This window comes from Oncorhynchus mykiss, chromosome 11 (assembly GCF_057628025.1).
Source record: "Oncorhynchus mykiss isolate SJ-2025 chromosome 11, ASM5762802v1, whole genome shotgun sequence".
In the NCBI taxonomy this organism is placed as follows: Eukaryota; Metazoa; Chordata; class Actinopteri; order Salmoniformes; family Salmonidae; genus Oncorhynchus; species Oncorhynchus mykiss.
This window is the reverse complement of record NC_143032.1, coordinates 44,273,157-44,293,632: the sequence shown is the minus strand read 5'-3', so window position 1 is coordinate 44,293,632 and position 20,476 is coordinate 44,273,157. Positions and strand designations below refer to the sequence as shown.

Sequence of the window (20,476 nt, the reverse complement as noted above, 5' to 3'; positions counted from 1 at the left end):
TAGTGTTGAGTTTATATGTACCTCTCAGTGTTGGGTCTCTCAGTGTTTATTATTGGCAGCCTGAACACCGGGCTCTAGGCTAGGTGCTAGACTCACAGGGTTCTCTATCCTTCTGTCCCTCTCTGCAGTGCTCAGATAGCTAGACTGGGCTAGGTGCTAGACTCACAAGGTTCTCTTTCCTTCTGTCCCTCTCTGCAGTGCTCAGATAGCTAGGCTAGGTGCTAGACTCACAGGGCTCTCTCTCCTTCTGTCTCTCTCTCTGCAGTGCTCAGATAGCTAGACTGGGCTAGGTGCTAGACTCACAAGGTTCTCTTTCCTTCTGTCCCTCTCTGCAGTGCTCAGATAGCTAGGCTAGGTGCTAGACTCACAAGGTTCTCTTTCCTTCTGTCCCTCTCTGCAGTGCTCAGATAGCTAGGCTAGGTGCTAGACTCACAGGGCTCTCTCTCCTTCTGTCTCTCTCTCTGCAGTGCTCAGATAGCTAGGCTAGGCTAGGTGCTAGGCTCACAGGGCTCTCTCTCCTTCTGTCCCTCTCTGCAGTGCTCTGATAGCTAGGCTAGGTGCTAGGCTCACAGGGCTCTCTCTCCTTCTGTCTCTCTCTGCAGTGCTTAGAAAGCTAGGCTAGGTGCTCGGCTCACAGGGCTCTCTCTCCTTCTGTCTCTCTCTGCAGTGCTCAGGTAGCTAGGCCAGGTGCTAGGCTCACAGGTCTCTCTTTCCTTCTGTCCCTCTCTGCAGTGCTCAGATAGCTAGGCTAGGCTAGGTGCTAGGCTCACAGGGCTCTCTCTCCTTCTGTCCCTCTCTGCAGTGCTCTGATAGCTAGGCTAGGCTAGGTGCTAGGCTCACAGGGCTCTCTCTCCTTCTGTCTCTCTCTGCAGTGCTTAGAAAGCTAGGCTAGGTGCTCGGCTCACAGGGCTCTCTCTCCTTCTGTCTCTCTCTGCAGTGCTCAGGTAGCTAGGCCAGGTGCTAGGCTCACAGGGCTCTCTTTCCTTCTGTCCCTCTCTGCAGTGCTCAGATAGCTAGGCTGGGCTAGGTGCTAGACTCACTGGGCTCTCTCTCCTTCTGTCCCTCTCTGCAGTGCTCAGATAGCTAGGCTAGGTGACTCACAAGGCTCTCTTTCCTTTTGTCCCTCTCTGCAGTGCTCAGATAGCTAGGCTAGGTGCTAGACTCACAGGGCTCTCTCTCCTTCTGTCGCTCTCTGCAGTGCTCTGATAGCTAGGCTAGGCTAGGTGCTAGGCTCACAGGGCTCTCTTTCCTTTTGTCCCTCTCTGCAGTGCTCAGATAGCTAGGCTGGGCTAGGTGCTAGACTCACTGGGCTCTCTCTCCTTCTGTCCCTCTCTGCAGTGCACAGATAGCTAGGCTAGGTGCTAGACTCACAAGGCTCTCTTTCCTTCTGTCCCTCTCTGCAGTGCTCAGATAGCTAGGCTAGGTGCTAGACGCACAGGGTTCTCTCTCCTTCTGTCTCTCTCTGCAGTGCTCAGATAGCTAGGCTAGGTGCTAGACTCACAGGGCTCTCTCTCCTTCTGTCTCTCTCTGCAGTGCTCTGATAGCTAGGCTAGGCTAGGTGCTAGGCTCACAGGGCTCTCTCTCCTTCTGTCTCTCTCTGCAGTGCTTAGAAAGCTAGGCTAGGTGCTCGGCTCACAGGGCTCTCTCTCCTTCTGTCTCTCTCTGCAGTGCTCAGGTAGCTAGGCCAGGTGCTAGGCTCACAGGGCTCTCTTTCCTTCTGTCCCTCTGCAGTGCTCAGATAGCTAGGCTGGGCTAGGTGCTAGACTCACTGGGCTCTCTCTCCTTCTGTCCCTCTCTGCAGTGCTCTGATAGCTAGGCTAGGCAAGGTGCTAGGCTCACAGGGCTCTCTCTCCTTCTGTCTCTCTCTGCAGTGCTCTGATAGCTAGGCTAGGCTAGGTACAAGGCTCATAGGGCTCTCTTTCCTTCTGTCTCTCTCTCTGCAGTGCTCAGATAGCTAGGCTAGGTGCTAGACTCCCAGGGCTCTCCCTCTCTGCAGTGCTCAGATAGCTAGGCTGGGCTAGGTGCTAGACTCACTGGGCTCTCTCTCCTTCTGTCCCTCTCTGCAGTGCTCAGATAGCTAGGCTAGGTGCTACACTCACAAGGCTCTCTTTCCTTTTGTCCCTCTCTGCAGTGCTCAGATAGCTAGGCTAGGTGCTAGACTCACAGGGCTCTCTCTCCTTCTGTCGCTCTCTGCAGTGCTCAGATAGCTAGGCTAGGCTAGGTGCTAGGGTCACAGGGCTCTCTCTCTCCTTCTATCTCTCCCTGCAGTGCTCAGGTAGCTAGGCCAGGTGCTAGGCTCACAGGGCTCTCTTTCCTTCTGTCCCTCTCTGCAGTGCTCAGATAGCTAGGCTAGGCTAGGTGCTAGGCTCACAGGGCTCTCTCTCCTTCTGTCCCTCTCTGCAGTGCTCTGATAGCTAGGCTAGGCTAGGTGCTAGGCTCACAGGGCTCTCTCTCCTTCTGTCTCTCTCTGCAGTGCTTAGAAAGCTAGGCTAGGTGCTCGGCTCACAGGGCTCTCTCTCCTTCTGTCTCTCTCTGCAGTGCTCAGGTAGCTAGGCCAGGTGCTAGGCTCACAGGGCTCTCTTTCCTTCTGTCCCTCTCTGCAGTGCTCAGATAGCTAGGCTGGGCTAGGTGCTAGACTCACTGGGCTCTCTCTCCTTCTGTCCCTCTCTGCAGTGCTCAGATAGCTAGGCTAGGTGCTACACTCACAAGGCTCTCTTTCCTTTTGTCCCTCTCTGCAGTGCTCAGATAGCTAGGCTAGGTGCTAGACTCACAGGGCTCTCTCTCCTTCTGTCGCTCTCTGCAGTGCTCAGATAGCTAGGCTAGGCTAGGTGCTAGGGTCACAGGGCTCTCTCTCCTTCTATCTCTCCCTGCAGTGCTCTGATAGCTAGGCTAGGTGCTAGACTCACAGGGCTCTCTCTCCTTCTGTCCCTCTCTGCAGTGCTCTGATAGCTAGGCTAGGCTAGGTGCTAGGCGCACAGGGCTCTCTCTCCTTCTGTCTCTCTCTGCAGTGCTTAGAAAGCTAGGCTAGGTGCTAGGCTCACAGGGCTCTCTCTCCTTCTGTCTCTCTATGCAGTGCTCAGGTAGCTAGGCCAGGTGCTAGGCTCACAGGGCTCTCTCTCCTTCTGTCCCTCTCTGCAGTACTCAGATAGCTAGGCTAGGCTAGGTGCTAGACTCACAGGGCTCTCTCTCCTTCTGTCTCTCTCTGCAGTGCTCAGGTAGCTAGGCCAGGTGCTAGGCTCACTGGGCTCTCTCTCCTTCTGTACCTCTCTGCAGTACTCAGATAGCTAGGCTAGGCTAAGTGCTAGACTCACAGGCCTCTCTCTCCTTCTGTCTCTCTCTGCAGTGCTCAGATAGCTAGGCTGGGCTAGGTGCTAGACTCACAATGCTCTCTTTCCTTCTGTCCCTCTGCAGTGCTCAGATAGCTAGGCTGGGCTAGGTGCTAGACTCACTGGGATCTCTCTCCTTCTGTCCCTCTCTGCAGTGCTCTGATAGCTAGGCTAGGCAAAGTGCTAGGCTCACAGGGCTCTCTCTCCTTCTGTCTCTCTCTGCAGTGCTCTGATAGCTAGGCTAGGCTAGGTACAAGGCTCATAGGGCTCTCTTTCCTTCTGTCTCTCTCTCTGCAGTGCTCAGATAGCTAGGCTAGGTGCTAGACTCCCAGGGCTCTCCCTCTCTGCAGTGCTCAGATAGCTAGGCTGGGCTAGGTGCTAGACTCACTGGGCTCTCTCTCCTTCTGTCCCTCTCTGCAGTGCTCAGATAGCTAGGCTAGGTGCTACACTCACAAGGCTCTCTTTCCTTTTGTCCCTCTCTGCAGTGCTCAGATAGCTAGGCTAGGTGCTAGACTCACAGGGCTCTCTCTCCTTCTGTCGCTCTCTGCAGTGCTCAGATAGCTAGGCTAGGCTAGGTGCTAGGGTCACAGGGCTCTCTCTCTCCTTCTATCTCTCCCTGCAGTGCTCAGGTAGCTAGGCCAGGTGCTAGGCTCACAGGGCTCTCTTTCCTTCTGTCCCTCTCTGCAGTGCTCAGATAGCTAGGCTAGGCTAGGTGCTAGGCTCACAGGGCTCTCTCTCCTTCTGTCCCTCTCTGCAGTGCTCTGATAGCTAGGCTAGGCTAGGTGCTAGGCTCACAGGGCTCTCTCTCCTTCTGTCTCTCTCTGCAGTGCTTAGAAAGCTAGGCTAGGTGCTCGGCTCACAGGGCTCTCTCTCCTTCTGTCTCTCTCTGCAGTGCTCAGGTAGCTAGGCCAGGTGCTAGGCTCACAGGGCTCTCTTTCCTTCTGTCCCTCTCTGCAGTGCTCAGATAGCTAGGCTGGGCTAGGTGCTAGACTCACTGGGCTCTCTCTCCTTCTGTCCCTCTCTGCAGTGCTCAGATAGCTAGGCTAGGTGCTACACTCACAAGGCTCTCTTTCCTTTTGTCCCTCTCTGCAGTGCTCAGATAGCTAGGCTAGGTGCTAGACTCACAGGGCTCTCTCTCCTTCTGTCGCTCTCTGCAGTGCTCAGATAGCTAGGCTAGGCTAGGTGCTAGGGTCACAGGGCTCTCTCTCCTTCTATCTCTCCCTGCAGTGCTCTGATAGCTAGGCTAGGTGCTAGACTCACAGGGCTCTCTCTCCTTCTGTCCCTCTCTGCAGTGCTCTGATAGCTAGGCTAGGCTAGGTGCTAGGCGCACAGGGCTCTCTCTCCTTCTGTCTCTCTCTGCAGTGCTTAGAAAGCTAGGCTAGGTGCTAGGCTCACAGGGCTCTCTCTCCTTCTGTCTCTCTATGCAGTGCTCAGGTAGCTAGGCCAGGTGCTAGGCTCACAGGGCTCTCTCTCCTTCTGTCCCTCTCTGCAGTACTCAGATAGCTAGGCTAGGCTAGGTGCTAGACTCACAGGGCTCTCTCTCCTTCTGTCTCTCTCTGCAGTGCTCAGGTAGCTAGGCCAGGTGCTAGGCTCACTGGGCTCTCTCTCCTTCTGTACCTCTCTGCAGTACTCAGATAGCTAGGCTAGGCTAAGTGCTAGACTCACAGGCCTCTCTCTCCTTCTGTCTCTCTCTGCAGTGCTCAGATAGCTAGGCTGGGCTAGGTGCTAGACTCACAAGGCTCTCTTTCCTTTTGTCCCTCTGCAGTGCTCATATAGCTAGGCTAGGTGCTAGACTCACAGGGCTCTCTCTCCTTCTGTCGCTCTCTGCAGTGCTCAGATAGCTAGGCCAGGTGCTAGGCTCACAGGGCTCTCTCTCCTTCTGTCCCTCTCTGCAGTGCTCAGATAGCTAGGCTAGGTGCTAGACTCACAGGGCTCTCTCTCCTTCTGTCTCTCTCTGCAGTGCTCAGGTAGCTAGGCCAGGTGCTAGGCTCACTGGGCTCTCTCTCCTTCTGTACCTCTCTGCAGTACTCAGATAGCTAGGCTAGGCTAAGTGCTAGACTCACAGGCCTCTCTCTCCTTCTGTCTCTCTCTGCAGTGCTCAGATAGCTAGGCTGGGCTAGGTGCTAGACTCACAATGCTCTCTTTCCTTCTGTCCCTCTGCAGTGCTCAGATAGCTAGGCTGGGCTAGGTGCTAGACTCACTGGGATCTCTCTCCTTCTGTCCCTCTCTGCAGTGCTCTGATAGCTAGGCTAGGCAAGGTGCTAGGCTCACAGGGCTCTCTCTCCTTCTGTCTCTCTCTGCAGTGCTCTGATAGCTAGGCTAGGCTAGGTACAAGGCTCATAGGGCTCTCTTTCCTTCTGTCTCTCTCTCTGCAGTGCTCAGATAGCTAGGCTAGGTGCTAGACTCCCAGGGCTCTCCCTCTCTGCAGTGCTCAGATAGCTAGGCTGGGCTAGGTGCTAGACTCACTGGGCTCTCTCTCCTTCTGTCCCTCTCTGCAGTGCTCAGATAGCTAGGCTAGGTGCTACACTCACAAGGCTCTCTTTCCTTTTGTCCCTCTCTGCAGTGCTCAGATAGCTAGGCTAGGTGCTAGACTCACAGGGCTCTCTCTCCTTCTGTCGCTCTCTGCAGTGCTCAGATAGCTAGGCTAGGCTAGGTGCTAGGGTCACAGGGCTCTCTCTCTCCTTCTATCTCTCCCTGCAGTGCTCAGGTAGCTAGGCCAGGTGCTAGGCTCACAGGGCTCTCTTTCCTTCTGTCCCTCTCTGCAGTGCTCAGATAGCTAGGCTAGGCTAGGTGCTAGGCTCACAGGGCTCTCTCTCCTTCTGTCCCTCTCTGCAGTGCTCTGATAGCTAGGCTAGGCTAGGTGCTAGGCTCACAGGGCTCTCTCTCCTTCTGTCTCTCTCTGCAGTGCTTAGAAAGCTAGGCTAGGTGCTCGGCTCACAGGGCTCTCTCTCCTTCTGTCTCTCTCTGCAGTGCTCAGGTAGCTAGGCCAGGTGCTAGGCTCACAGGGCTCTCTTTCCTTCTGTCCCTCTCTGCAGTGCTCAGATAGCTAGGCTGGGCTAGGTGCTAGACTCACTGGGCTCTCTCTCCTTCTGTCCCTCTCTGCAGTGCTCAGATAGCTAGGCTAGGTGCTACACTCACAAGGCTCTCTTTCCTTTTGTCCCTCTCTGCAGTGCTCAGATAGCTAGGCTAGGTGCTAGACTCACAGGGCTCTCTCTCCTTCTATCTCTCCCTGCAGTGCTCTGATAGCTAGGCTAGGTGCTAGACTCACAGGGCTCTCTCTCCTTCTGTCCCTCTCTGCAGTGCTCTGATAGCTAGGCTAGGCTAGGTGCTAGGCGCACAGGGCTCTCTCTCCTTCTGTCTCTCTGCAGTGCTTAGAAAGCTAGGCTAGGTGCTAGGCTCACAGGGCTCTCTCTCCTTCTGTCTCTCTATGCAGTGCTCAGGTAGCTAGGCCAGGTGCTAGGCTCACAGGGCTCTCTCTCCTTCTGTCCCTCTCTGCAGTACTCAGATAGCTAGGCTAGGCTAGGTGCTAGACTCACAGGGCTCTCTCTCCTTCTGTCTCTCTCTGCAGTGCTCAGGTAGCTAGGCCAGGTGCTAGGCTCACTGGGCTCTCTCTCCTTCTGTACCTCTCTGCAGTACTCAGATAGCTAGGCTAGGCTAAGTGCTAGACTCACAGGCCTCTCTCTCCTTCTGTCTCTCTCTGCAGTGCTCAGATAGCTAGGCTGGGCTAGGTGCTAGACTCACAAGGCTCTCTTTCCTTTTGTCCCTCTGCAGTGCTCATATAGCTAGGCTAGGTGCTAGACTCACAGGGCTCTCTCTCCTTCTGTCGCTCTCTGCAGTGCTCAGATAGCTAGGCCAGGTGCTAGGCTCACAGGGCTCTCTCTCCTTCTGTCCCTCTCTGCAGTGCTCAGATAGCTAGGCTAGGTGCTTGACTCCCAGGGCTCTCTCTCCTTCTGTCGCTCTCTGCAGTGCTCAGATAGCTAGGCCAGGTGCTAGGCTCACAGGGCTCTCTCTCCTTCTGTCCCTCTCTGCAGTGCTCAGATAGCTAGGCTGGGCTAGGTGCTAGGCTCACAGGGCTTTCTCTCCTTCTGTCGCTCTCTGCAGTGCTCAGATAGCTAGACTGGGCTAGGTGCTAGACTCACAGGGCTCTCTTTCCTTCTGTCCCTCTCTGCAGTGCTCAGATAGCTAGGCTGGGCTAGGTGCTAGACTCACAAGGCTCTCTTTCCTTCTGTCCCTCTCTGCAGTGCTCAGATAGCTAGGCTAGGTGCTAGACTCCCAGGGCTCTCTCTCCTTCTGTCTCTCTCTGCAGTGCTCAGATAGCTAGGCTAGGCTAGGTGCTAGGCTCACAGGGCTCTCTCTCCTTCTGTCCCTCTCTGCAGTGCTCTGATAGCTAGGCTGGGCTAGGTGCTAGACTCACAAGGCTCTCTTTCCTTCTGTCTCTCTCTGCAGTGCTCAGGTAGCTAGGCCAGGTGCTAGGCTCACAGGGCTCTCTTTCCTTCTGTCCCTCTCTGCAGTGCTCAGATAGCTAGGCTGGGCTAGGTGCTAGACTCACTGGGCTCTCTCTCCTTCTGTCCCTCTCTGCAGTGCTCAGATAGCTAGGCTAGGTGCTACACTCACAAGGCTCTCTTTCCTTTTGTCCCTCTCTGCAGTGCTCAGATAGCTAGGCTAGGTGCTAGACTCACAGGGCTCTCTCTCCTTCTGTCGCTCTCTGCAGTGCTCAGATAGCTAGGCTAGGCTAGGTGCTAGGGTCACAGGGCTCTCTCTCTCCTTCTATCTCTCCCTGCAGTGCTCTGATAGCTAGGCTAGGTGCTAGACTCACAGGGCTCTCTCTCCTTCTGTCTCTCTCTGCAGTGCTTAGAAAGCTAGGCTAGGTGCTAGGCTCACAGGGCTCTCTCTCCTTCTGTCTCTCTCTGCAGTGCTCAGGTAGCTAGGCCAGGTGCTAGGCTCACAGGGCTCTCTCTCCTTCTGTCCCTCTCTGCAGTACTCAGATAGCTAGGCTAGGCTAGGTGCTAGACTCACAGGGCTCTCTCTCCTTCTGTCTCTCTCTGCAGTGCTCAGATAGCTAGGCTGGGCTAGGTGCTAGACTCACAATGCTCTCTTTCCTTCTGTCCCTCTCTGCAGTGCTCAGAGAGCTAGGCTAGGTGTAGACTCACTGGGCTCTCTCTCCTTCTGTCTCTCTCTGCAGTGCTCAGATAGCTAGGCTGGGCTAGGTGCTAGACTCACAAGGCTCTCTTTCCTTTTGTCCCTCTGCAGTGCTCATATAGCTAGGCTAGGTGCTAGACTCACAGGGCTCTCTCTCCTTCTGTCGCTCTCTGCAGTGCTCAGATAGCTAGGCCAGGTGCTAGGCTCACAGGGCTCTCTCTCCTTCTGTCCCTCTCTGCAGTGCTCAGATAGCTAGGCTAGGTGCTAGACTTACAGGGCTCTCTCTCCTTCTGTCGCTCTCTGCAGTGCTCAGATAGCTAGACTGGGCTAGGTGCTAGACTCACAGGGCTCTCTTTCCTTCTGTCCCTATCTGCAGTGCTCAGATAGCTAGGCTGGGCTAGGTGCTAGGCTCAAAGGGCTCTCTCTCTCCTATCTCTCCCTGCAGTGCTCTGATAGCTAGGCTAGGCTAGGTACAAGGCTCATAGGGCTCTCTCTCCTTCTGTCTCTCTCTGCCGTGCTCTGATAGCTAGGCTAGGCTAGGTACAAGGCTCATAGGGCTCTCTTTCCTTCTGTCTCTCTCTCTGCAGTGCTCAGATAGCTAGGCTAGGTGCTTGACTCCCAGGGCTCTCTCTCCTTCTGTCGCTCTCTGCAGTGCTCAGATAGCTAGGCCAGGTGCTAGGCTCACAGGGCTCTCTCCTTCTGTCCCTCTCTGCAGTGCTCAGATAGCTAGGCTGGGCTAGGTGCTAGGCTCACAGGGCTTTCTCTCCTTCTGTCGCTCTCTGCAGTGCTCAGATAGCTAGACTGGGCTAGGTGCTAGACTCACAAGGCTCTCTTTCCTTCTGTCCCTCTCTGCAGTGCTCAGATAGCTAGGCTGGGCTAGGTGCTAGACTCACAAGGCTCTCTTTCCTTCTGTCCCTCTCTGCAGTGCTCAGATAGCTAGGCTAGGTGCTAGACTCACTGGGCTATCTCTCCTTCTGTCTCTCTCTGCAGTGCTCAGATAGCTAGGCTAGGCTAAGTGCTAGACTCACAGGCCTCTCTCTCCTTCTGTCTCTCTCTGCAGTGCTCAGATCGCTAGGCTAGGCTAAGTGCTAGACTCACAGGCCTCTCTCTCCTTCTGTCTCTCCCTGCAGTGCTCTGATAGCTAGGCTAGGCTAGGTACAAGGCTCATAGGGCTCTCTCTCCTTCTGTCTCTCTCTGCAGTGCTCTGATAGCTAGGCTAGGCTAGGTACAAGGCTCATAGGGCTCTCTTTCCTTCTGTCTCTCTCTCTGCAGTGCTCAGATAGCTAGGCTAGGTGCTAGACTCCCAGGGCTCTCTCTCCTTCTGTCGCTCTCTGCAGTGCTCAGATAGCTAGGCCAGGTGCTAGGCTCACATTGCTCTCTCTCCTTCTGTCCCTCTCTGCAGTGCTCAGATAGCTAGGCTGGGCTAGGTGCTAGGCTCACAGGCCTCTCTCTCCTTCTGTCTCTCCCTGCAGTGCTCTGATAGCTAGGCTAGGCTAGGTACAAGGCTCATAGGGCTCTCTATCCTTCTGTCTCTCTCTGCAGTGCTCTGATAGCTAGGCTAGGCTAGGTACAAGGCTCATAGGGCTCTCTTTCCTTCTGTCTCTCTCTCTGCAGTGCTCAGATAGCTAGGCTAGGTGCTAGACTCCCAGGGCTCTCTCTCCTTCTGTCGCTGTCTGCAGTGCTCAGATAGCTAAGCCAGGTGCTAGGCTCACAGGGCTCTCTCTCCTTCTGTCCCTCTCTGCAGTGCTCAGATAGCTAGGCTGGGCTAGGTGCTAGACTCACAAGGCTCTCTTTCCTTCTGTCCCTCTCTGCAGTTCTCAGATAGCTAGGCTAGGTGCTAGACTCACAGGGCTCTCTCTCCTTCTGTCTCTCTCTGCAGTGCTCAGATAGCTAGGCTAGGCTAAGTGCTAGACTCACAGGCCTCTCTCTCCTTCTGTCTCTCTCTGCAGTGCTCAGATAGCTAGGCTGGGCTAGGTGCTAGACTCACAAGGCTCTCTTTCCTTCTGTCCCTCTCTGCAGTGCTCAGATAGCTAGGCTAGGTGCTAGACTCCCAGGGCTCTCTCTCCTTCTGTCTCTCTCTGCAGTGCTCAGATAGCTAGGCTGGGCTAGGTGCTAGACTCACAAGGCTCTCTTTCCTTCTGTCCCTCTCTGCAGTGCTCAGATAGCTAGGCTAGGTGCTAGACTCCCAGGGCTCTCTCTCCTTCTGTCTCTCTCTGCAGTGCTCAGATAGCTATGCTGGGCTAGGTGCTAGACTCACAAGGCTCTCTTTCCTTTTGTCCCTCTGCAGTGCTCATATAGCTAGGCCAGGTGCTAGGCTCACAGGGCTCTCTCTCCTTCTGTCCCTCTCTGCAGTGCTCAGATAGCTAGGCTAGGTGCTAGACTTACAGGGCTCTCTCTCCTTCTGTCGCTCTCTGCAGTGCTCAGATAGCTAGACTGGGCTAGGTGCTAGACTCACAGGGCTCTCTTTCCTTCTGTCCCTCTCTGCAGTGCTCAGATAGCTAGGCTGGGCTAGGTGCTAGGCTCAAAGGGCTCTCTCTCTCCTATCTCTCCCTGCAGTGCTCTGATAGCTAGGCTAGGCTAGGTACAAGGCTCATAGGGCTCTCTTTCCTTCTGTCTCTCTCTCTGCAGTGCTCAGATAGCTAGGCTAGGTGCTTGACTCCCAGGGCTCTCTCTCCTTCTGTCGTTATCTGCAGTGCTCAGATAGCTAGGCCAGGTGCTAGGCTCACAGGGCTCTCTCTCCTTCTGTCCCTCTCTGCAGTGCTCAGATAGCTAGGCTGGGCTAGGTGCTAGGCTCACAGGGCTTTCTCTCCTTCTGTCGCTCTCTGCAGTGCTCAGATAGCTAGACTGGGCTAGGTGCTAGACTCACAGGGCTCTCTTTCCTTCTGTCCCTCTCTGCAGTGCTCAGATAGCTAGGCTGGGCTAGGTGCTAGACTCACAAGGCTCTCTTTCCTTCTGTCCCTCTCTGCAGTGCTCAGATAGCTAGGCTAGGTGCTAGACTCCCAGGGCTCTCTCTCCTTCTGTCTCTCTCTGCAGTGCTCAGATAGCTAGGCTAGGCTAGGTGCTAGGCTCACAGGGCTCTCTCTCCTTCTGTCCCTCTCTGCAGTGCTCTGATAGCTAGGCTGGGCTAGGTGCTAGACTCACAAGGCTCTCTTTCCTTCTGTCCCTCTCTGCAGTGCTCAGATAGCTAGGCTAGGTGCTAGACTCACTGGGCTATCTCTCCTTCTGTCTCTCTCTGCAGTGCTCAGATAGCTAGGCTAGGCTAAGTGCTAGACTCACAGGCCTCTCTCTCCTTCTGTCTCTCTCTGCAGTGCTCAGATCGCTAGGCTAGGCTAAGTGCTAGACTCACAGGCCTCTCTCTCCTTCTGTCTCTCCCTGCAGTGCTCTGATAGCTAGGCTAGGCTAGGTACAAGGCTCATAGGGCTCTCTCTCCTTCTGTCTCTCTCTGCAGTGCTCTGATAGCTAGGCTAGGCTAGGTACAAGGCTCATAGGGCTCTCTTTCCTTCTGTCTCTCTCTCTGCAGTGCTCAGATAGCTAGGCCAGGTGCTAGGCTCACAGGGCTCTCTCTCCTTCTGTCCCTCTCTGCAGTGCTCAGATAGCTAGGCTGGGCTAGGTGCTAGGCTCACAGGGCTTTCTCTCCTTCTGTCGCTCTCTGCAGTGCTCAGATAGCTAGACTGGGCAAGGTGCTAGACTCACAGGGCTCTCTTTCCTTCTGTCCCTCTCTGCAGTGCTCAGATAGCTAGGCTGGGCTAGGTGCTAGACTCACAAGGCTCTCTTTCCTTCTGTCCCTCTCTGCAGTGCTCAGATAGCTAGGCTAGGTGTAGACTCACAGGCCTCTCTCTCCTTCTGTGTCTCTCTGCAGTGCTCAGATAGCTAGGCTGGGCTAGGTGCTAGACTCACAAGGCTCTCTTTCCTTTTGTCCCTCTGCAGTGCTCAGATAGCTAGGCTAGGTGCTAGACTCACAAGGCTCTCTTTCCTTCTGTCCCTCTCTGCAGTGCTCAGATAGCTAGGCTAGGTGCTAGACTCACTGGGCTATCTCTCCTTCTGTCTCTCTCTGCAGTGCTCAGATAGCTAGGCTAGGCTAAGTGCTAGACTCACAGGCCTCTCTCTCCTTCTGTCTCTCTCTGCAGTGCTCAGATAGCTAGGCTGGGCTAGGTGCTAGACTCACAAGGCTCTCTTTCCTTCCGTCCCTCTCTGCAGTGCTCAGATAGCTAGGCTAGGTGTAGACTCACTGGGCTATCTCTCCTTCTGTCCCTCTCTGCAGTGCTCAGATAGCTAGGCTAGGTGTAGACTCACTGGGCTATCTCTCCTTCTGTCGCTCTCTGCAGTGCTCAGATAGCTAGGCTAGGCTAAGTGCTAGACTCACAGGCCTCTCTCTCCTTCTGTCTCTCTCTGCAGTGCTCAGATAGCTAGGCTAGGCTAAGTGCTAGACTCACAGGCCTCTCTCTCCTTCTGTCTCTCCCTGCAGTGCTCTGATAGCTAGGCTAGGTACAAGGCTCATAGGGCTCTCTCTCCTTCTGTCTCTCTCTGCAGTGCTCTGATAGCTAGGCTAGGCTAGGTACAAGGCTCATAGGGCTCTCTTTCCTTCTGTCTCTCTCTCTGCAGTGCTCAGATAGCTAGGCTAGGTGCTAGACTCCCAGGGCTCTCTCTCCTTCTGTCGCTCTCTGCAGTGCTCAGATAGCTAGGCCAGGTGCTAGGCTCACAGGGCTCTCTCTCCTTCTGTCCCTCTCTGCAGTGCTCAGATAGCTAGGCTAGGCTCACAGGGCTTTCTCTCCTTCTGTCGCTCTCTGCAGTGCTCAGATAGCTAGACTGGGCTAGGTGCTAGACTCACAGGGCTCTCTTTCCTTCTGTCCCTCTCTGCAGTGCTCAGATAGCTAGGCTGGGCTAGGTGCTAGACTCACAAGGCTCTCTTTCCTTCTGTCCCTCTCTGCAGTGCTCAGATAGCTAGGCTAGGTGCTAGACTCACAGGGCTCTCTCTCCTTCTGTCTCTCTCTGCAGTGCTCAGATAGCTAGGCTAGGCTAGGTGCTAGGCTCACAGAGCTCTCTCTCCTTCTGTCCCTCTCTGCAGTGCTCTGATAGCTAGGCTGGGCTAGGTGCTAGACTCACAAGGCTCTCTTTCCTTCTGTCCCTCTCTGCAGTGCTCAGATAGCTAGGCTAGGTGCTAGACTCCCAGGGCTCTCTCTCCTTCTGTCTCTCTCTGCAGTGCTCAGATAGCTAGGCTGGGCTAGGTGCTAGACTCACAAGGCTCTCTTTCCTTCTGTCCCTCTCTGCAGTGCTCAGATAGCTAGGCTAGGTGCTAGACTCCCAGGGCTCTCTCTCCTTCTGTCCCTCTCTGCAGTGCTCAGATAGCTAGGCTGGGCTAGGTGCTAGACTCACAAGGCTCTCTTTCCTTCTGTCCCTCTCTGCAGTTCTCAGATAGCTAGGCTAGGTGCTAGACTCCCAGGGCTCTCTCTCCTTCTGTCCCTCTCTGCAGTGCTCAGATAGCTAGGCTGGGCTAGGTGCTAGACTCACAAGGCTCTCTTTCCTTCTGTCTCTCTCTGCAGTGCTCAGATAGCTAGGCTAGGCTAAGTGCTAGACTCACAGGCCTCTCTCTCCTTCTGTCTCTCTCTGCAGTGCTCAGATAGCTAGGCTGGGCTAGGTGCTAGACTCACAAGGCTCTCTTTCCTTCTGTCCCTCTCTGCAGTGCTCAGATAGCTAGGCTAGGTGCTAGACTCCCAGGGCTCTCTCTCCTTCTGTCTCTCTCTGCAGTGCTCAGATAGCTAGGCTGGGCTAGGTGCTAGACTCACAAGGCTCTCTTTCCTTCTGTCCCTCTCTGCAGTGCTCAGATAGCTAGGCTAGGTGCTAGACTCCCAGGGCTCTCTCTCCTTCTGTCTCTCTCTACAGTGCTCAGATAGCTAGGCTGGGCTAGGTGCTAGACTCACAAGGCTCTCTTTCCTTTTGTCCCTCTGCAGTGCTCATATAGCTAGGCCAGGTGCTAGGCTCACAGGGCTCTCTCTCCTTCTGTCCCTCTCTGCAGTGCTCAGATAGCTAGGCTAGGTGCTAGACTTACAGGGCTCTCTCTCCTTCTGTCGCTCTCTGCAGTGCTCAGATAGCTAGACTGGGCTAGGTGCTAGACTCACAGGGCTCTCTTTCCTTCTGTCCCTCTCTGCAGTGCTCAGATAGCTAGGCTGGGCTAGGTGCTAGGCTCAAAGGGCTCTCTCTCTCCTATCTCTCCCTGCAGTGCTCTGATAGCTAGGCTAGGCTAGGTACAAGGCTCATAGGGCTCTCTTTCCTTCTGTCTCTCTCTCTGCAGTGCTCAGATAGCTAGGCTAGGTGCTTGACTCCCAGGGCTCTCTCTCCTTCTGTCGCTCTCTGCAGTGCTCAGATAGCTAGGCCAGGTGCTAGGCTCACAGGGCTCTCTCTCCTTCTGTCCCTCTCTGCAGTGCTCAGATAGCTAGGCTGGGCTAGGTGCTAGACTCACAAGGCTCTCTTTCCTTCTGTCCCTCTCTGCAGTGCTCAGATAGCTAGGCTGGGCTAGGTGCTAGACTCACAAGGCTCTCTTTCCTTCTGTCCCACTCTGCAGTGCTCAGATAGCTAGGCTAGGTGCTAGACTCCCAGGGCTCTCTCTCCTTCTGTCTCTCTCTGCAGTGCTCAGATAGCTAGGCTAGGCTAGGTGCTAGGCTCACAGGGCTCTCTCTCCTTCTGTCCCTCTCTGCAGTGCTCTGATAGCTAGGCTGGGCTAGGTGCTAGACTCACAAGGCTCTCTTTCCTTCTGTCCCTCTCTGCAGTGCTCAGATAGCTAGGCTAGGTGCTAGACTCACTGGGCTATCTCTCCTTTTGTCTCTCTCTGTAGTGCTCAGATAGCTAGGCTAGGCTAAGTGCTAGACTCACAGGCCTCTCTCTCCTTCTGTCTCTCTCTGCAGTGCTCAGATCGCTAGGCTAGGCTAAGTGCTAGACTCACAGGCCTCTCTCTCCTTCTGTCTCTCCCTGCAGTGCTCTGATAGCTAGGCTAGGCTAGGTACAAGGCTCAAAGGGCTCTCTCTCCTTCTGTCTCTCTCTGCAGTGCTCTGATAGCTAGGCTAGGCTAGGTACAAGGCTCATAGGGCTCTCTTTCCTTCTGTCTCTCTCTCTGCAGTGCTCAGATAGCTAGGCTAGGTGCTAGACTCCCAGGTCTCTCTCTCCTTCTGTCGCTCTCTGCAGTGCTCAGATAGCTAGGCCAGGTGCTAGGCTCACATTGCTCTCTCTCCTTCTGTCCCTCTCTGCAGTGCTCAGATAGCTAGGCTGGGCTAGGTGCTAGGCTCACAGGGCTTTCTCTCCTTCTGTCGCTCTCTGCAGTGCTCAGATAGCTAGACTGGGCAAGGTGCTAGACTCACAGGGCTCTCTTTCCTTCTGTCCCTCTCTGCAGTGCTCAGATAGCTAGGCTGGGCTAGGTGCTAGACTCACAAGGCTCTCTTTCCTTCTGTCCCTCTCTGCAGTGCTCAGATAGCTAGGCTAGGTGTAGACTCACAGGCCTCTCTCTCCTTCTGTGTCTCTCTGCAGTGCTCAGATAGCTAGGCTGGGCTAGGTGCTAGACTCACAAGGCTCTCTTTCCTTTTGTCCCTCTGCAGTGCTCAGATAGCTAGGCTAGGTGCTAGACTCACAAGGCTCTCTTTCCTTCTGTCCCTCTCTGCAGTGCTCAGATAGCTAGGCTAGGTGCTAGACTCACTGGGCTATCTCTCCTTCTGTCTCTCTCTGCAGTGCTCAGATAGCTAGGCTAGGCTAAGTGCTAGACTCACAGGCCTCTCTCTCCTTCTGTCTCTCTCTGCAGTGCTCAGATAGCTAGGCTGGGCTAGGTGCTAGACTCACAAGGCTCTCTTTCCTTCCGTCCCTCTCTGCAGTGCTCAGATAGCTAGGCTAGGTGCTAGACTCACTGGGCTATCTCTCCTTCTGTCTCTCTCTGCAGTGCTCAGATAGCTAGGCTAGGCTAAGTGCTAGACTCACAGGCCTCTCTCTCCTTCTGTCTCTCTCTGCAGTGCTCAGATAGCTAGGCTAGGCTAAGTGCTAGACTCACAGGCCTCTCTCTCCTTCTGTCTCTCCCTGCAGTGCTCTGATAGCTAGGCTAGGCTAGGTACAAGGCTCATAGGGCTCTCTCTCCTTCTGTCTCTCTCTGCAGTGCTCAGATAGCTAGGCTAGGTGCTAGACTCCCAGGGCTCTCTCTCCTTCTGTCGCTCTCTGCAGTGCTCAGATAGCTAGGCCAGGTGCTAGGCTCACAGGGCTCTCTCTCCTTCTGTCTCTCTCTGCAGTGCTCAGATAGCTAGGCTGGGCTAGGTGCTAGACTCACAAGGCTCTCTTTCCTTTTGTCCCTCTGCAGTGCTCAGATAGCTAGGCTAGGTGCTAGACTCACAGGGCTCTCTCTCCTTCTGTCGCTCTCTGCAGTGCTCAGATAGCTAGGCCAGGTGCTAGGCTCACAGGGCTCTCTCTCCTTCTGTCTCTCTCTGCAGTGCTCAGATAGCTAGGCTGGGCTAGGTGCTAGACTCACAAGGCTCTCTTTCCTTTTGTCCCTCTGCAGTGCTCAGATAGCTAGGCTAGGTGCTAGACTCACAGGGCTCTCTCTCCTTTTGTCCCTCTCTGCAGTGCTCAGATAGCTAGGCTGGGCTAGGTGCTAGACTCACAAGGCTCTCTTTCCTTCTGTCCCTCTCTGCAGTGCTCAGATAGCTAGGCTAGGTGCTAGACTCACAGGGCTCTCTCTCCTTTTGTCTCTCTCTCTGCAGTGCTCAGATAGCTAGGCTAGGTGCTAGACTCACTGGGCTCTCTCTCCTTCTGTCTCTCTCTGCAGTGCTCAGATAGCTAGGCCAGGTGCTAGGCTCACAGGGCTCTCTTTCCTTCTGTCCCTCTCTGCAGTGATCAGATAGCTAGGCTAGGCTAAGTGCTAGACTCACAGGCCTCTCTCTCCTTCTGTCCCTCTCTGCAGTGCTCAGATAGCTAGGCTAGGTGTAGACTCACTGGGCTCTCTCTCCTTCTGTCTCTCTCTGCAGTGCTCAGATAGCTAGGCTGGGCTAGGTGCTAGACTCACAGGCCTCTCTCTCCTTCTGTCTCTCTCTGCAGTGCTCAGATAGCTAGGCTGGGCTAGGTGCTAGACTCACAAGGCTCTCTTTCCTTTTGTCCCTCTGCAGTGCTCAGATAGCTAGGCTAGGTGCTAGACTCACAGGGCTCTCTCTCCTTCTGTCGCTCTCTGCAGTGCTCAGATAGCTAGGCCAGGTGCTAGGCTCACAGGGCTCTCTCTCCTTCTGTCTCTCTCTGCAGTGCTCAGATAGCTAGGCTGGGCTAGGTGCTAGACTCACAAGGCTCTCTTTCCTTTTGTCCCTCTGCAGTGCTCAGATAGCTAGGCTAGGTGCTAGACTCACAGGGCTCTCTCTCCTTTTGTCCCTCTCTGCAGTGCTCAGATAGCTAGGCTGGGCTAGGTGCTAGACTCACAAGGCTCTCTTTCCTTCTGTCCCTCTCTGCAGTGCTCAGATAGCTAGGCTAGGTGCTAGACTCACAGGGCTCTCTCTCCTTCTGTCTCTCTCTCTGCAGTGCTCAGATAGCTAGGCTAGGTGCTAGACTCACTGGGCTCTCTCTCCTTCTGTCTCTCTCTGCAGTGCTCAGATAGCTAGGCCAGGTGCTAGGCTCACAGGGCTCTCTTTCCTTCTGTCCCTCTCTGCAGTGATCAGATAGCTAGGCTAGGCTAAGTGCTAGACTCACAGGCCTCTCTCTCCTTCTGTCCCTCTCTGCAGTGCTCAGATAGCTAGGCTAGGTGTAGACTCACTGGGCTCTCTCTCCTTCTGTCTCTCTCTGCAGTGCTCAGATAGCTAGGCTGGGCTAGGTGCTAGACTCACAAGGCTGTCTTTCCTTTTGTCCCTCTACAGTGCTCAGATAGCTAGGCTAGGTGCTAGACTCACAGGGCTCTCTCTCCTTCTGTCACTCTCTGTAGTGCTCAGATAGCTAGGCTAGGTGTAGACTCACTGGGCTCTCTCTCCTTCTGTGTCTCTCTGCAGTGCTCAGATAGCTAGGCTGGGCTAGGTGCTAGACTCACAAGGCTCTCTTTCCTTTTGTCCCTCTGCAGTGCTCAGATAGCTAGGCTAGGTGCTAGACTCACAAGGCTCTCTTTCCTTCTGTCCCTCTCTGCAGTGCTCAGATAGCTAGGCTAGGTGCTAGACTCACTGGGCTATCTCTCCTTCTGTCTCTCTCTGCAGTGCTCAGATAGCTAGGCTAGGCTAAGTGCTAGACTCACAGGCCTCTCTCTCCTTCTGTCTCTCTCTGCAGTGCTCAGATAGCTAGGCTGGGCTAGGTGCTAGACTCACAAGGCTCTCTTTCCTTCCGTCCCTCTCTGCAGTGCTCAGATAGCTAGGCTAGGTGTAGACTCACTGGGCTATCTCTCCTTCTGTCCCTCTCTGCAGTGCTCAGATAGCTAGGCTAGGTGTAGACTCACTGGGCTATCTCTCCTTCTGTCGCTCTCTGCAGTGCTCAGATAGCTAGGCTAGGCTAAGTGCTAGACTCACAGGCCTCTCTCTCCTTCTGTCTCTCTCTGCAGTGCTCAGATAGCTAGGCTAGGCTAAGTGCTAGACTCAAAGGCCTCTCTCTCCTTCTGTCTCTCCCTGCAGTGCTCTGATAGCTAGGCTAGGCTAGGTACAAGGCTCATAGGGCTCTCTCTCCTTCTGTCTCTCTCTGCAGTGCTCTGATAGCTAGGCTAGGCTAGGTACAAGGCTCATAGGGCTCTCTTTCCTTCTGTCTCTCTCTCTGCAGTGCTCAGATAGCTAGGCTAGGTGCTAGACTCCCAGGGCTCTCTCTCCTTCTGTCGCTCTCTGCAGTGCTCAGATAGCTAGGCCGGGTGCTAGGCTCACAGGGCTCTCTCTCCTTCTGTCCCTCTCTGCAGTGCTCAGATAGCTAGGCTAGGCTCACAGGGCTTTCTCTCCTTCTGTCGCTCTCTGCAGTGCTCAGATAGCTAGACTGGGCTAGGTGCTAGACTCACAGGGCTCTCTTTCCTTCTGTCCCTCTCTGCAGTGCTCAGATAGCTAGGCTGGGCTAGGTGCTAGACTCACAAGGCTCTCTTTCCTTCTGTCCCTCTCTGCAGTGCTCAGATAGCTAGGCTAGGTGCTAGACTCACAGGGCTCTCTCTCCTTCTGTCTCTCTCTGCAGTGCTCAGATAGCTAGGCTAGGTGCTAGGCTCACAGGGCTCTCTCTCCTTCTGTCCCTCTCTGCAGTGCTCTGATAGCTAGGCTGGGCTAGGTGCTAGACTCACAAGGCTCTCTTTCCTTCTGTCCCTCTCTGCAGTGCTCAGATAGCTAGGCTAGGTGCTAGACTCACTGGGCTATCTCTCCTTCTGTCTCTCTCTGCAGTGCTCAGATAGCTAGGCTAGGCTAAGTGCTAGACTCACAGGCCTCTCTCTCCTTCTGTCTCTCCCTGCAGTGCTCTGATAGCTAGGCTAGGCTAGGTACAAGGCTCATAGGGCTCTCTCTCCTTCTGTCTCTCTCTGCAGTGCTCAGATAGCTAGGCTAGGTGCTAGACTCCCAGGGCTCTCTCTCCTTCTGTCGCTCTCTGCAGTGCTCAGATAGCTAGGCCAGGTGCTAGGCTCACAGGGCTCTCTCTCCTTCTGTCCCTCTCTGCAGTGCTCAGATAGCTAGGCTGGGCTAGGTGCTAGACTCACTGGGCTATCTCTCCTTCTGTCTCTCTCTGCAGTGCTCAGATAGCTAGGCTAGGCTAAGTGCTAGACTCACAGGCCTCTCTCTCCTTCTGTCTCTCTCTGCAGTGCTCAGATAGCTAGGCTGGGCTAGGTGCTAGACTCACAAGGCTCTCTTTCCTTTTGTCCCTCTGCAGTGCTCAGATAGCTAGGCTAGGTGCTAGACTCACAGGGCTCTCTCTCCTTCTGTCGCTCTCTGCAGTGCTCAGATAGCTAGGCCAGGTGCTAGGCTCACAGGGCTCTCTCTCCTTCTGTCTCTCTCTGCAGTGCTCAGATAGCTAGGCTGGGCTAGGTGCTAGACTCACAAGGCTCTCTTTCCTTTTGTCCCTCTGCAGTGCTC

The 20,476-nt window shown here is 54.7% G+C and overlaps 1 protein-coding gene across 12 annotated transcripts in view; it reads left to right on the top strand.

Moving 5' to 3' along the window:
- The window catches only part of LOC110535712 (family with sequence similarity 172 member A), a 246,421-nt gene that overhangs the window by 99,566 nt on the left and 126,379 nt on the right, over positions 1-20,476 (top strand). The gene's annotated exons all lie outside the window — the stretch shown is intronic.